The following is a 14,611-nucleotide window of genomic DNA, read 5'->3' as shown; positions in this document are numbered from 1 at the left end:
AATAGGTTTTAGGGGGTGCTGATTCCAAAATTAATGACCAATGTGAAATCTGACATTGCTGACTGTCACTTTGACACAAAAGTCGTCATGGGTGTCGTCAAATAGGTTTGCGGGGTGCTGATTCCAAAATTAATGAACAATTTGGAATCTGACATTGCTGACTGTCACTTTGACACAAAAGTCGTCATGGGTGTCGTAAAATTGGTTTTAGGGGGTGCTGATTCCAAAATTAATGACCAATATGGAATCTAACATTGCCGACTGCCACTTTGACACAAAAGTCATCATGGGTGTCGTAAAATAGGTTTTAGGGAGTGCTGATTCCAAAAATAATGACCAATGTGGAATCTAACATTGCTGACTGTCACTTTGACACAAAAGTCGTCATGGGTGTCGTCAAATAGGTTTCCGGAGGTGCTGATTTGAAAATTAATGACCGATTTGGAATCTTGACATTGCTGACTGTCACTTTGACACAAAAGTCGTCATAGGTGTCGTCAAAAAGGTTTCCGGGGGTGCTGATTCCAAAATTAATAACTATTTTGGAATCTCACAGTGCTAATTGTCATTTTGACACAAAAGGAATCATGGGTGTAGTCAAATAGTTTTAGGGGTACTGATTCCAAAATTAATGAAATGATTTAAAAAGTCATGACCGATTTGGAACCTGACATTGCACAGTACCCCTGGAAACCTATTTGACAACACCCATAACGACTTTTATGTCAAAGTGACAGTCAGCAATATCAGATTCCAAATTGATCATTAATATTGAGATCAGTACCCATGAAAACCTATTTTACGACACCCATGACAACTTTTGTGTCAAAGTGACAGTCAGCAATGTCAGATTCCACATTGGTCATTAATTTTGGAATCAGCTCCTAAAACCTATTTTACGACACCCATGACGACTTTTGTGTCAAAGTGACAGTCAGCAATGTCAGATTCCAAATTGGTCATTAATTTTGGAATCAGCACCCCTAAAACCTATTTTACGACACCCATGACGACTTTTGTGTCAGAGTGACAGTCAGCAACGTCAGATTGAACGTTGGTCATTAATTTTGGAATCAGCACCCCCTAAAACCTATTTTACGACACCCATGACGACTTTTGTGTCAAAGTGACAGTCAGCAATGTCAGATTCCACATTGGTCATTAATTTCGGAATCAGCACCCCCTAAAACCTATTTTACGACACCCATGACGACTTTTGTGTCAAAGTGACAGTCAGCAATGTCAGATTCCACATTGGTCATTAATTTTGGAATCAGCACCCCCTAAAACCTATTTTACGACACCCATGACGACTTTTGTGTCAAAGTGACAGTCAGCAATGTCAGATTCCAAATTGGTCATTAATTTTGGAATCAGCACACCCTAAAACCTATTTTACGACACCCATGACGACTTTTGTGTCAGAGTGACAGTCAGCAACGTCAGATTGAACATTGGTCATTAATTTTGGAATCAGCACCCCCTAAAACCTATTTTACGACACCCATGACGACTTTTGTGTCAAAGTGACAGTCAGCAATGTCAGATTCCACATTGGTCATTAATTTTGGAATCAGCACCCCCTAAAACCTATTTTACGACACCCATGATGACTTTTGTGTCAAAGTGACAGTCAGCAATCTGAGGTACTACATATTTGTAATCTGAAAGTAATCAAGTCAATAATTTCAGTTATTTTGAATCGACTATGATTCCGAATTATTGGTAATAGTAATTATTGTATAGATGATTAGTGATTCCTTTACATGTAATGGTAATTTACCGTTTCACTTGATTACATTACAAGTAATCTGACACCCAGTAGTGGATTACAAAGTAAAATCAAGTAATCGTGTAATCCGGAATCGATTACGATTTCCCCATCTCTGGGTTTAGTTATATCACTGTTATATGGTTCATTGGTACTTGTGACCACCATCTGGCTCCATTATCAGACCCTGAGTACCACCTCTTGTCAAAGGTCTTGTTGAGACGAACCCAACGAGCCTAAACACGAAGTCGGTTACTTACATGGTTCACTGGTACTGGTGACCACCTTCTGGCTCCATCATCAGATCCCGAGTACCATCTTGATGTGTCTTATCATCTTGACTGTATTGTAATTTTTACATATTTATCATCATAACGTTGTAATACTTTAACATTCAAACATAACAAAATATTACAAAAGCAAATATTTACGGATCTAGGATCAAATTCGTTGGTCGCTGTTTACACACACACAATGCGAGGATAGCCCGTGTATAAACAAGGCGTCCGACCCACACAACGATAAATATTCTCGACGTTTGCGATCAAAACTCGGAGAGCGAAGTGACATACGTCTCACCTATACGAGCTCCGGCGCGGCACTGAAATCGCAGGCGTCCGTCGCCGGTCAAATAGCGACAGGAAGGCTAGTTTTCAAAAAATTGGCAAAAAATCATTATATAATATTATAACGACAAATGGATAACAGCAATTTAAGCAGATTGTACAGATTATTTATATACTAAAATAACTTCGATAACATGTAGATTTTCGGAGAAATGATCACTTGTTTCAATGTATTTTCAAGACAAAATTGAGTTCGTTTTACTTTCAATTTCTCAATTTCAAAGGATTAAATGATAAATATTGTTTAATGGGCCTTAAGTACAAGATATTTGGAACTTAAATTTACCTCATTTATGAGAGTGAGCTTATCAAATTGTAGATAGTAAGAGCTCCGAATTCTGTGCTTCACGCGGTTTTTCCTAAACGAGCATCAGGAAAACAATCATTACTAATTGAAAAAGCTTTTTTTTCCATATGTTTTTTAATTAACCGACAGTTAATAAGATGTTCTAACTGAAACAAGTACTTTCACTGTCTTTTAGTATGAGTAAAGTGTACAATTTTGTCGATAAATATTGTGCATTTTACAATATATCGCCTTTTTTTGTCATAGCGCTCTACGTGCAGCTTCTGACGTTTCCCATACAATTGAGCGGCAACAATTTTACTAGCGCCATCTAGCGGTTCGAGTTGATCAAAGTAGTTGTTCAGACTTTTATTTGAGTAAATTAAAATAGAAAATGCTATTACTTGATCTACTTTAACATTTTTAGACGGAATAAAACAAAAAATAAGAATTTGTAATTTTTTTTAATTTTATGCTGTATGAAACTAAACTATTTTGATCAACTCATGCCGCTAGGAGCGCTAGTGTGCATGTTGCCAACTTTGGCACCGAGCTGCACGTATTAACTCGTAGAGTTTACATAGTATTTGGTGATAACGTCTAATAACTCGTTACTACGGGCTGCATGCACGAAAAAGATGACGTAATTGTCCCGTTCCTCAAGGCCACCAAGCAAGAGCAAGTAGTTTGTGTCAAGTTTGTCTATGGACGGTTGGGGTATAAGCAAAAGGGGCCCGATTTTAGGACTTAGAAAATTTTTGTTAAAAATTTTCATTTATTATTTTTGAGTGTTTGTAATTTAAAAACATGAAAGATTGCATTAAAATAAGCATCTTTTATAGAATGAAGTTGCTTGAAAAACCTACTTATTTAGGAGTTAGAGCAGTACGAAGTTGCGAATTTTCCCATAGTATTTACTAAGGCGCCAGAGACTTACAAAATTTACGATGATTTTTTTTACCAATATAACCTATGTTAATAGTGATAAATCATATATAACACGTTTAAATAAGGATGTTATGTTATATAAACTTTTTCTTTTCCATTAATATTTACTGAGATATTAGGGTTCTAAGATAAGTAAATGGCACTAGCACTTTAATAAAATTAACGCGTGTCTCGCAAACGGTCTAGGATACAAAATGACGACTTTTATATAGGTATAGGTTAGGTTCGTTAGGTATCTTCAAACGACCGAAGGCCAAACTGCACAGAATAGGAGCCCCGCGTAAGCGGGCTCCGTCGATATCGCTTTCTGTCTCTGGCGCCTTAGTAATGCTACGGGAAAATTTTGCAACTTTGCACCACTCTAACTCCTAAATTAGTAGGTTTTTAAAAAAACTTTAAAAAAACTATTTGAAAGAATGCATTAAAATAAGCATCTTTTATAAATTAAAGTGCTAGTGCGTGCCATTTACTAATCTTAGAACCCTAATATCTCAGTAAATATTAATGGAAAAGAAAAAGTTTATATAACATAACATCCTTATTTAAACGTGTTATATATGATTTATCACTATTAACATAGGTTATATTGGTAAAAAAAATCATCGTAAATTTTGTAAGTCTCTGGCGCCTTAGTAAATACTATGGGAAAATTCGCAACTTCGTACTGCTCTAACTCCTAAATAAGTAGGTTTTCAAGCAACTTCATTCCATAAAAGATGCTTATTTTAATGCAATCTTTCATGTTTTTAAATTACAAACACTCAAAAATAATAAATGAAAATTTTTAACAAAAATTTTCTAAGTCCTAAAATCGGGCCACTTTTGCTTATACCCCAACCGCCCATACACAAACCACTTGCTCTTGCTTGGTGGCCTTGAGGAACGGGACAATGACGTCATCTTTTTCGTGCATGCAGCCCGTAGTAACGAGTTATTAGACGTTATCACGTCAAAAGGTGAAAAAAGTCCCAGAATCGGGCCCCATTTGCTATACTCTGACCGCCCCTGTCTATACTACCCATTGAGGTATAATGTACTAGAGAGGACACGGCGAACAAAAAGTTTGCGCCACGAACATAAGTCCAGTGGACTTATGTTGCCTCAGTCAGTCTCTGCGCGTGGTGGGAGGAGGTTGTCTCTGACTGCACACAAATAAAATGAAAAAATGCCTTCCTGTGCTAAAAGATACTGTTGAAGCCATACGAGAAAAATCTAATAAAAGTGACGGTGTCACATTTCATCGGTTAGTAGACAAGCTATTTTGATCTAACTTAATTTAAGTAATTATTATAATGAAGGGACGGGCTCCTTAAACGCGATGCTATGGCCGCCATTTTGACAACTGGAATCATAGATGAATCGCGCAGACATGACATGTAGGTAATAAGGTATAATAATTGTGATCATATTCTGTTTTCAATATATAATATAAAAATATTTATTTCAATTTATAGTTTTGAATATTACACGGTTCTAAATACGAAATTTAGTCGATAATATTATACAATAAGCATGATTTTGAATTATTTCTGAATTATAATTCTCATTATTGACGAAAAATAGTGACACCAAAACTGAAATAGTATTATAGTATTTAATGCAACCGGTGTTTAAGGGAGGTAAAACAAGATGAATGGCGCGATTATTATTCTGAGCGACAGAAACTTACAAAATTAATTTTATTGAAAAGAAATTAAAATTTATGAAAAAAACAATTACTTATTTTTATTTCACTGAGTAGAAATTCAATATAACAATGTATAATAGTGCTAAAAGTAAACTACTTAGTATTTCACACACAAAGTATAAAACAAAGGTCTACACTAAAAGTGTCGCGTCTAGGTGGTCAAGTCTTACTCTATGACACGGTTCGCTTCACGCGCATGCGCCTCGCGCTGCCGCCGCTGCCGGTCGGCGCACAGAATATGTTCGAGTTGTCGTTTCTAGTACGTAGTACATAGTAGTTCAATGATACTACCACAGAATATATAATAGTACAAGTACAGAAGGCTCACTCCTTTGAAGTTCACAAAACGCCGCCATTCTAAATTCTTACCTACATTAACAAACGGACCGCACGCGTGCAGACGACATTGAATTCTATTGCGCCGCGCGAAGGTCGTCGCCACTGAATGGGCCGCGAACTCGCGGCCGCCGGCATGTACTTGTAGCGCGGTGAAAGGATCGCGGAGTGAGCCGCCCCTGATACTACTGTAATGTTTGACGTTATCACGTTAAACTACCGTCCGTAAACCGACTTTACAGACAACCAATTTTTTGTTAAATCTATTCGTGTCTGAACTAAAGTCAGTACCAAATTATTAGGAAAATTTGTATGCATAGTACATAAAAGTTATAATATTAACATTTAAACCTAAAATCTTTACCCAAAGCACCCGTTCTTTACCTTTATTTGTTATGTTTTTTTCTAGTAGCAACACTTGTTATGAGGCGTTTTATTAGATCTTTAACTTTAACCGTGTTTGAACTAAAGGGTGAACAAACAAATATTCTGTATAAAATATTTTTGACTTATAATTAAGACTTAAAACAAATGATTTAATCTGTTACCTTAATACCATTGCTCAAAGCTCATACCACAGAATAATACACAGTAGCAGTACATACATATACCGATAGATGGCGTTCAATTCTACCTACTTATCATCGTGTGCATTGTGCAAGTAGATGGCGCTATTCAAAATTTCTCTTCTGTCTGGCGAAAAAAACGTTTTTTACTATCCCTTAGCAACGTATACCTTATACCTAGTTCAGCTTTTTAATAGTTACAATTATTTTTAGGGTTCCGTACCTCAAAGAGGAAAAACGGAACCCTTATAGGATCACTCGCGTGTCTGTCTGTCCCTCTGTCACAGCCGATTTCTCCGAAACTACTGGACCGATTTACTTGAAATTTGGCACACGTATGTAAACCTGTGGCCCAAAGACGGACATGTAATTTAATTAAATGAAATTTAATCTCAGGGGTCACTTTTGGGGGGTAAAATTGAAAATTAAAAATCAAAGTTATTAAAACTATATTGTGTTACATATCAAATGAAAGAGCATTTTATCAGCATCTGAAATATATTTTTTTTATATTTTTTGTTTTGGTAATTTAGAAGTAATTTAAGAAAATAAGCAAAAAATGACCATTCCCCCCCTTATCTCCGAAACTATTTAGCGTAAAATTTTCAAAAAAATACACGAGATAGCCCTCTCCCTGTAGATGACAGGAAACCCTATTAGAAATCTACAGTCAAGCGTAAGTCGGACTTAAGAGAAAAAAACTCATATTACGAATTTCACTCACTGCCGCTGCAAGTAGTTACTAAACGTCTTAAAATTGTGTAAGCGAGTTGGACAGGTATAAAGAAATTCATTTCTGTCTTTTTCCTTTTAGAACTTGTTCAATTTTTTTTTCATTTGTACAAAATGACTTAAGTTCCTACTAAAAAGGAGGCGCTTAAGACTGTTTATAAATTGACTGAGCAAAATTTTATTCAAATCGGTCCAAAAAAAGGTGTCTGTTGACGAAAACATAGAATTTGTGCCACCGAAAGCCCAAATCTGAAGTCCATTTTGCTCTATCTCTTATCGTTTCCGAGATATATACGTAAAGTCTTGAAAGTGCGAAACGTTAACTTTGCCATCATAGTCGTTCAGGCGCTCATGAGTTCTTTGTATGGAAAAGTCGAAAACCGACTCGCACTTGACCAATGTTCATAGAACGTTGTGGTTTTTTTTTATTAGCAAAAATGACTTAAGCGCCTTCAGAAGTGCAGGTGCTCAAGACCGTTTGTAAGTTAAAGTTAGCTGTGATGGCTCAACGAAGAAAGAAGATTTCAATATCCTACTTATACATATTTCATTAATTTAACTATACAGTTTTTATTACTCAAGCCAAGCGTTACGTTAGCTATTGCTATTGAAAGGAAAACTTGTGTATAAAGCTTGAAACAAATTATGGAACGCGTCTGACGGACGCGGCTGACGACCGCGACTGATAAGCCGATGGCTTGCGTGGGCGACGGTCGCGCGATGGTCGCGCGACGGCGATGCGACGCATACGAAATCAAACCTTATCGATATGGAAGTAGACGATGCGATGAGACGTGAAGGCGACGGTCGCGCACGCAAGACACGGCGTAAGTGTGCACAGTCTTAAAACATTCAGCGCCTCAGATTGCGGTAGGACACCATCCGATTCATCCGAACGCTCAAGGCCACGTTCACGGTTTATGTCCAATAGTTTGCACAATTCAGTGTCATATTCATTATCTAGATCGCGGCAGTGGACGGCGTTCGTCGCGTTTTTAGGCACCGGCCACATCAGAGCGTCGCGTTTCTCGGGGCGCGCAACGGACGTCCGCGCCACGCCACCTGAGTGTAATTCAAAAAGCGTCTCTTCAGTACACTCAGGTGGCGTGGTGCGGACATCCGTTGCGCGCCCCGAGACACGCGACGCTCTGGTGTGGCCGGTCACTTAGGTGATTATCTGATTATCGCATCGTTCTAAACTACCGCGCAGCAGCGCGAACTGAATTAAACTTATGTTGGTTGCAATAAGACGTAGATTTGTTTAAAAATATGCACACTTGCCACCTGCGGTAATAAAATTTTATGGCTTGCGCGATGATCACATTTATTAATGTCATAACCGCCAATTACTTGCATTTGAAATTGAACTTTAATTACTAAGAAATAACGTTGTTTTTGTAAAAAAATGAAAGTAGTTTTTACTACATTGCGAAGTTTTCGTTTGTCAACTAGACGCACACATTTGCAACTAAGCGATCGGACACTTTTGAGTGTCGAATTTGTAGGTGACAGTGTATCTAGCCTCGTGGCGCCGAATGTACTTTCTAAAGTACATAATGGTTTCAATGGAATTTTAACTCTCATAAACAAATAAAATATAATTTCTTTTGTTTATAAAATTTTTCGAATAACTGAAATTGAATTCAATCTCAAGTACAATAAGAATCAAAATTCCCTAGCAAAAATTTTGTATGGTGGGCGCCACGAGGCCAGGGACCGGAAAACCCCTTTTTAGGCTTAACTTCATCAATTTGCTTACCCAATCAATTTTCTTACTAAATAAAACGGTAAGCTTTTTTAAAGGTAACCTTTTAAAACGGTAAGCTTATTGAATCTGTTACTATGAGGTTACCATAACTACTAACTAAGTTAACTCCGAAACCCTATCGCGATAGAGTTTTTAAAACCTGTTTTCATTGAGTTATGGTAAGCTTTATCCGTACCTTGTTGTCTTTCTACATTTAAACTGGTTTGCTATAGATAGAGCTTGTCTCAGACGCATGCACTCGAATTTTCGTAGTTATTACCATTTGACATGTACGTCATTTAGTTTCTGTATTTGATAGTACAATTATTGACCTACTCGTACTCATCAGTATATTATAAGGGAATAAAATGAAGTAGGTTTTTACAGCAAGCAAGGTTTTGTACCTACTTTTAGGGTTCCGTAGTCAACTAGGAACCCTTATAGTTTCGCCATGTCTGTCTGTCCGTCCGTCCTTCCGTCCTTCCGTCCGTCCGTTCGTCCGTCCGTCCGTCCGTCCGCGGATAATCTTAGTAACCGTTAGCACTAGAAATTTGGTACCAATATGTATATTAATCACGCCAACAAAGTTCAAAAATAAAAAATGGAAAAAAATGTTTTATTGGGGTACCCCCCCTACATGTAAAGTGGGGGCTGAATTTTTTTTTATTCCAATCCCAACGTATGATATATTTTTGGATAGGTATTTAAAAATGAATAAGGGTTTACTAAGATCGTTTTTTGATAATATTAATATTTTTGGAAATAATCGCTCCTAAAGGAAAAAAAAATGCGTCCCCCCCCCCTCTAACTTTTGAACCATATGTTTAAAAAATATGAAAAAAATCACAAATGTAGAACTTTATAAAGACTTTCTAGGAAAATTGTTTTGAACTTGATAGGTTCAGTAGTTTTTGAGAAAAATACGGAAAACTACGGAACCCTACACTGAGCGTGGCCCGACACGCTCTTGGCCGGTTTTTACTTGCTCGGTTCTTGATATTATTTTGCGCATGGAGTAAATTAATAAACTATATAAGTAGTTATTGAAACTTTGTAAAGCTAGGCTTACTCGTACTCATTCAAAATGAAAGATGAAATAGCGCCGATACTGGCTGGTGACAAAAAAGGCTAGTCTATATAACAATATCAAGAAAATATCTGCTTAGGTACCTATTTAGAACATCAGTGTCAGTTTATTTTACTAAAAACTCGCACTAAAAAAGTCAAAGCTAAGATAAAATAAGATAAGATAAACACTAGGACAAGACTAACACTTAATTGTAGCCCTTGTAGGGAATCGTCAACTGTTCCTCTTGTCCCGAGTAAAATAAACTAATAGTCCCGCTCCCTAATCTTATCGCAAAATTACGAAGAAAATAATAATAATAATGTACTTACTGAGAAGCTCGCCAGTAGCAGAGGCCACTATCATCAAGTGAACTACAGGACCCATAGTACCGGTAAGTCAACTTATTAGTTTACTAAGGTCAGTGTGGGGAAGACCGTCTATCCGGAAAGACCGTCTATTGACTATAACTTTTTTGTTTATATATTTACGCCTCTCACACCTCTGGAGGTATAGCAGTTTTTCATCCTCAAGCCATTGGTCTTCAGTACATATCCCTAGGACGAACACTAGTTAACAATAAACTTGTTTCTCGTTTCGAACTCGAACATCAAGTTCAACATGGTTCCGCAAAAAAATAAAATAAAATAGAAGCAGTCGGAATATTTGTATATCATGTATGTAACGCAGTCATTTAATAACCGTTATTTCTGACTAGTACTATTATTCTACTCAAAACGCGCTCAATTTCTAGTTTTATGTTCTGAAATATGTAACTTAGAAATTGTGCCTAATCAGAAAGTCCGGCATAAAAGAGAAAGGCAAGACCGGCATATGATAAACAAGGAGTTGCCAACCTTTTCTAGGCTTTATTGGAAATAAGTCGAGTGTAAACAATATCAATATATAGGTACGTTTTTGGCTTATGATAGTTGTACCGTTTTTGATTTTAACTTCGAAATACAGTTTTGATAATGATTCGTATGGTGTTACTAAAATCATTCGAAAGTATTAAGTAAAAATAAAATATATGTGACATGGTTGTGAAAAATGATAAGAGGTGAACAGAAGTAAGCCTACACTGCATTATTCATCATCATATTTAAGTTGGTAGAATTATCGTAAGCTCTAACCGTTTTTTATTATTTTTGTTTAAGTATATTTAGATTGTGCAACATGCGGCGACAAATATTTCAAAAGAGAGTAGGGTTTCAAGTTGGTTATTATTTTTATAATCAGCATTACCCAACAGGAACCGTATGGGTACCCTTTAAAACGGTTTTGACACTTTTGACCGACTATTTTACGGCTACCCGACCGTTAATTGACATTGCTGGCTGTCACTTTGACAAAAAGTCGTCATGGGTGTCGTCAATAGGTTTTCGGGGGTGGTAGCTCAGGTAGGTGGTAACTCTGATAGTAACTATAGAAAAACCAAGCATTGCTAAGAAATGTTACCAAACCAATTCACGACATCTTAATATCCTATTACCTTTTCTTAATAAAAAAGTTTCAAAAACAGATAAGTAGTTGGATTTATATGAGTCTGTAATATCGTGACTAAATTGTATCGCAGGTGTTCGTTGTAATAACAGTATTATGCAATATCTGGACCTGAAAAGAAAAGGTTATGAACCCCATCTACGGGACTTATGCCGGTCTTGCCTTATAAATAGAAAAATGCTTATATGTTCAAAATTTTAACATTATTTTATTAATTATCTAGCACATTCTGCCCTGTTATTACGTAAAATAACAATGATCATGATTTTGGAACCTAGTCTCATATGAAATTACGCGACAACAAGCACTAGACGGTCTTTCTGTACTCATCGCGGGAGGACGGTCAACCCGCCGAGCCTTATAAAATGTGATTTTTATGACTTAAAAGTACCTTATTTCATCAAAATATTATAAATCTTTGTAAAATATAATATTTGCTATCTCATAGGACCATGCGCATTACGCCAGACTACATTAATTATAGAGTTTTATCCACTCAAACTTTATTTCAAATAAACTATGCCGGTCTTGCCCGCACTGACCTTAATTCAGAAAATTAGTAATATCCACATCCACACATATGAAAAGCGCCAGAAATATATGACTACGGCGCCATGTTACGGAATTTCATGAAAACTTAAACTTCAACTTTTTAAGATTTGCAGTTAGGCCGATAGTCCACTATCATTCTATCATTTATGTTTGTCATAGAAATATGATCATAGGTCTGTATGCCTGATCCCTTTTTCTCCAACGTGAAGAAAAAGGATGACATGTTGCATATGATATGATCATATTTCTATAATAAACATAATGATAGTCGACTATCGGCCTTAAGTTCATAAATACATGTATGTTTCTTAGAAATAAACAGATAAAATGTTGAACTTTTTTTTAACTAGGTACATAGTTTTTTCCTGGTAGGTAAATGACCTGAAAAACATCGTACCTACACACGCGAAGTAGTAGCTATGTGAACAGAAACTAACACAATATCCCTGCACGGGAAGCATGGTCGCGCGATAGACGATAAAATATCAGGCCGTCCCTATCGCACTTACAAATAGTGCGATATGGGACGGCCTGCTATTTTATCGTCTATCGCGCGACCATGCTTCCCGTGCTGTATTTTTATTTTCTGTCACTGACACAATCGCTTTTAGTGATGATATTGGATACTTTGTCGTAAGCACGTGGTTTCATACACTGCATTGCGGCGGGATTAGGCAGTGTAATGTCACGCTATTACACTATATACATCGGGTTGGCTCGCCAATACACACCGCACGTCCGTGCTCCATCGCACTCGGACACCGACTGCCATATGTACTCGAGACACCTATACACTACATCCCTTTCTTGTTTTAATTTTTTTTTATAAATATTTAAATAATAGGTCAATTTAGTTTTAATTCAAATACTTGCCATGCTGTGCCGTGTATCTTTTTTTTTTCTTTTTAATGAACTACGTTTCTTCTAATTGTCTGCCCACTTTCGTCATTCCTAACTTGATCATCTCCGTCTTTACCACTTAGTACAGTATGTGAAGTAGTTATAATTAGGGATTAATTTTCTATCTTTAGTCATATGTTTAGGACATTCCGGTCTGAGGGTTGACTCAGAGCGGACGCTGCACCACCACCTGCAGTGTATACTCAAACATACTTGTGTGTTTTATTAACTACAATTCCTAGATGGGCGAATCAACTTTTTGACCGACATTTTTGGTGTCTCTGGCGTTACTCAAAATGTCTCTGGAGTTACCAAGAAATCGAACTTCTAATGAACAAAGTTTCAGTTTATTGGATTTAACAGTTAGGGTTATGTTTTAATGTACAGGGTAAAGTGAAAAATACCAATAAAATTCATTATTTAAGGGTGAAATTTTACAACTATGTTAAGAATGTGCGGACAGATTTGAGTCGGTCAAAAAGTTGATTCGCCCAGATGTCAGTCTCACTCCTTCTTCTTTAAATCTGTTACCTTTTTCAATTCAGACTGTTTTGAAAACTAGATTAGTACATTTTTTTTTTTTATATACATATATGATTGTTTTTTTTTTCTTTCTTCAATAGCATACAATATAATTGTACAATGCAAGCATCGCACATTTCTCGCGTCAGCATTAAAATTAATATAATTATGACTTGATTAGAATTGCTTTGCATTGCTTGATTGCATTTGCATGCATTTAGTTATGTTTTATTGCAAATAAATAATGATTGATTGATTGATTGATCGCTGTATTTGCGATTACGCTATACATCGATTTATGCATTAGTTTATGTTTATACGTGCTCCTAGCTAGTACTCAGTATACCTTGGTTATCAATAAATTTATAAGTGTAATCAAAAATCTGTGTTTCTATCAAGACTACCATCAACCATCAAGAATCATATCATCTAAGGTGTACGGCTCGTACAATAATATTTCACTAATTTCATACCTTTTCATGATTTACATTTTTTTTTTTTTTTTTTTTAATAGGTCGCTTGTCAGGCGTCTAATGTATATTAGGTAATTATTGATAACTGATTGTATCGGCCCTATACTTCATTATATGCACCTATTATTGCTAGTAACTAGTAAATAGTACATATAAGTATTTAGTTATAGAACCTAATGTATCTGGAGCCTCGTCTGCCGACAAACCATACTCTGGTTTGGCAGAAGATAAATTTAGTTGTAGGTTTAGTTTTTGAATAAACATTTATTTCATTTTATTTCATTTTTCATTTCATCTAATGCAATTCATAATACTTACGGATATTATAATGTTTAGTTAGATCTACTCATAAATTTAATTATAAATTGCAGTGCATAGTTATTAAAACTTTTACTGTCTACTGTTTTTTTTTTCTGGATCGAAAGGGCTCGTGATTCATTGCATTGTAATACATAGAGATACTATATAGAATATGCATTAAAATCCTATTCAGGGTCACGTATCCACTTTATCGTTTTATTGATTTTGTTTCATCATGATCAGCTTTCTTTCTCGTAGATACTTTGTACCACACAAAGTAATCAACGTTTAATTTTCTAAAATAGATAGCTGTTCATATACTATTTAAGAAGTGCTTACCCAATTGACCCAATTATACTAACATCCGATTTATATCTACACAGTATGTATATATTTTAGATAACACTTTTCTTTTAAAGTATTTTATCAACATCTTTTTTTTATTATTATTATCTCTTTATCTATCTTAAGATCCTAACTCTTAGGCTAGGCTATTTTATAATATGATTATTAAAGAAATTACAAAACCACTTTTTTTTTTTTGGCTGATTGGCGATTGACCATAGTCACACCCGATGGAAGGTGAAGATATAGTC

The sequence above is a fragment of the Leguminivora glycinivorella genome, chromosome 15 (genome assembly GCF_023078275.1).
Source record: "Leguminivora glycinivorella isolate SPB_JAAS2020 chromosome 15, LegGlyc_1.1, whole genome shotgun sequence".
Taxonomy (NCBI): domain Eukaryota; kingdom Metazoa; phylum Arthropoda; class Insecta; order Lepidoptera; family Tortricidae; genus Leguminivora; species Leguminivora glycinivorella.
This window is presented reverse-complemented; position numbering follows the sequence as displayed.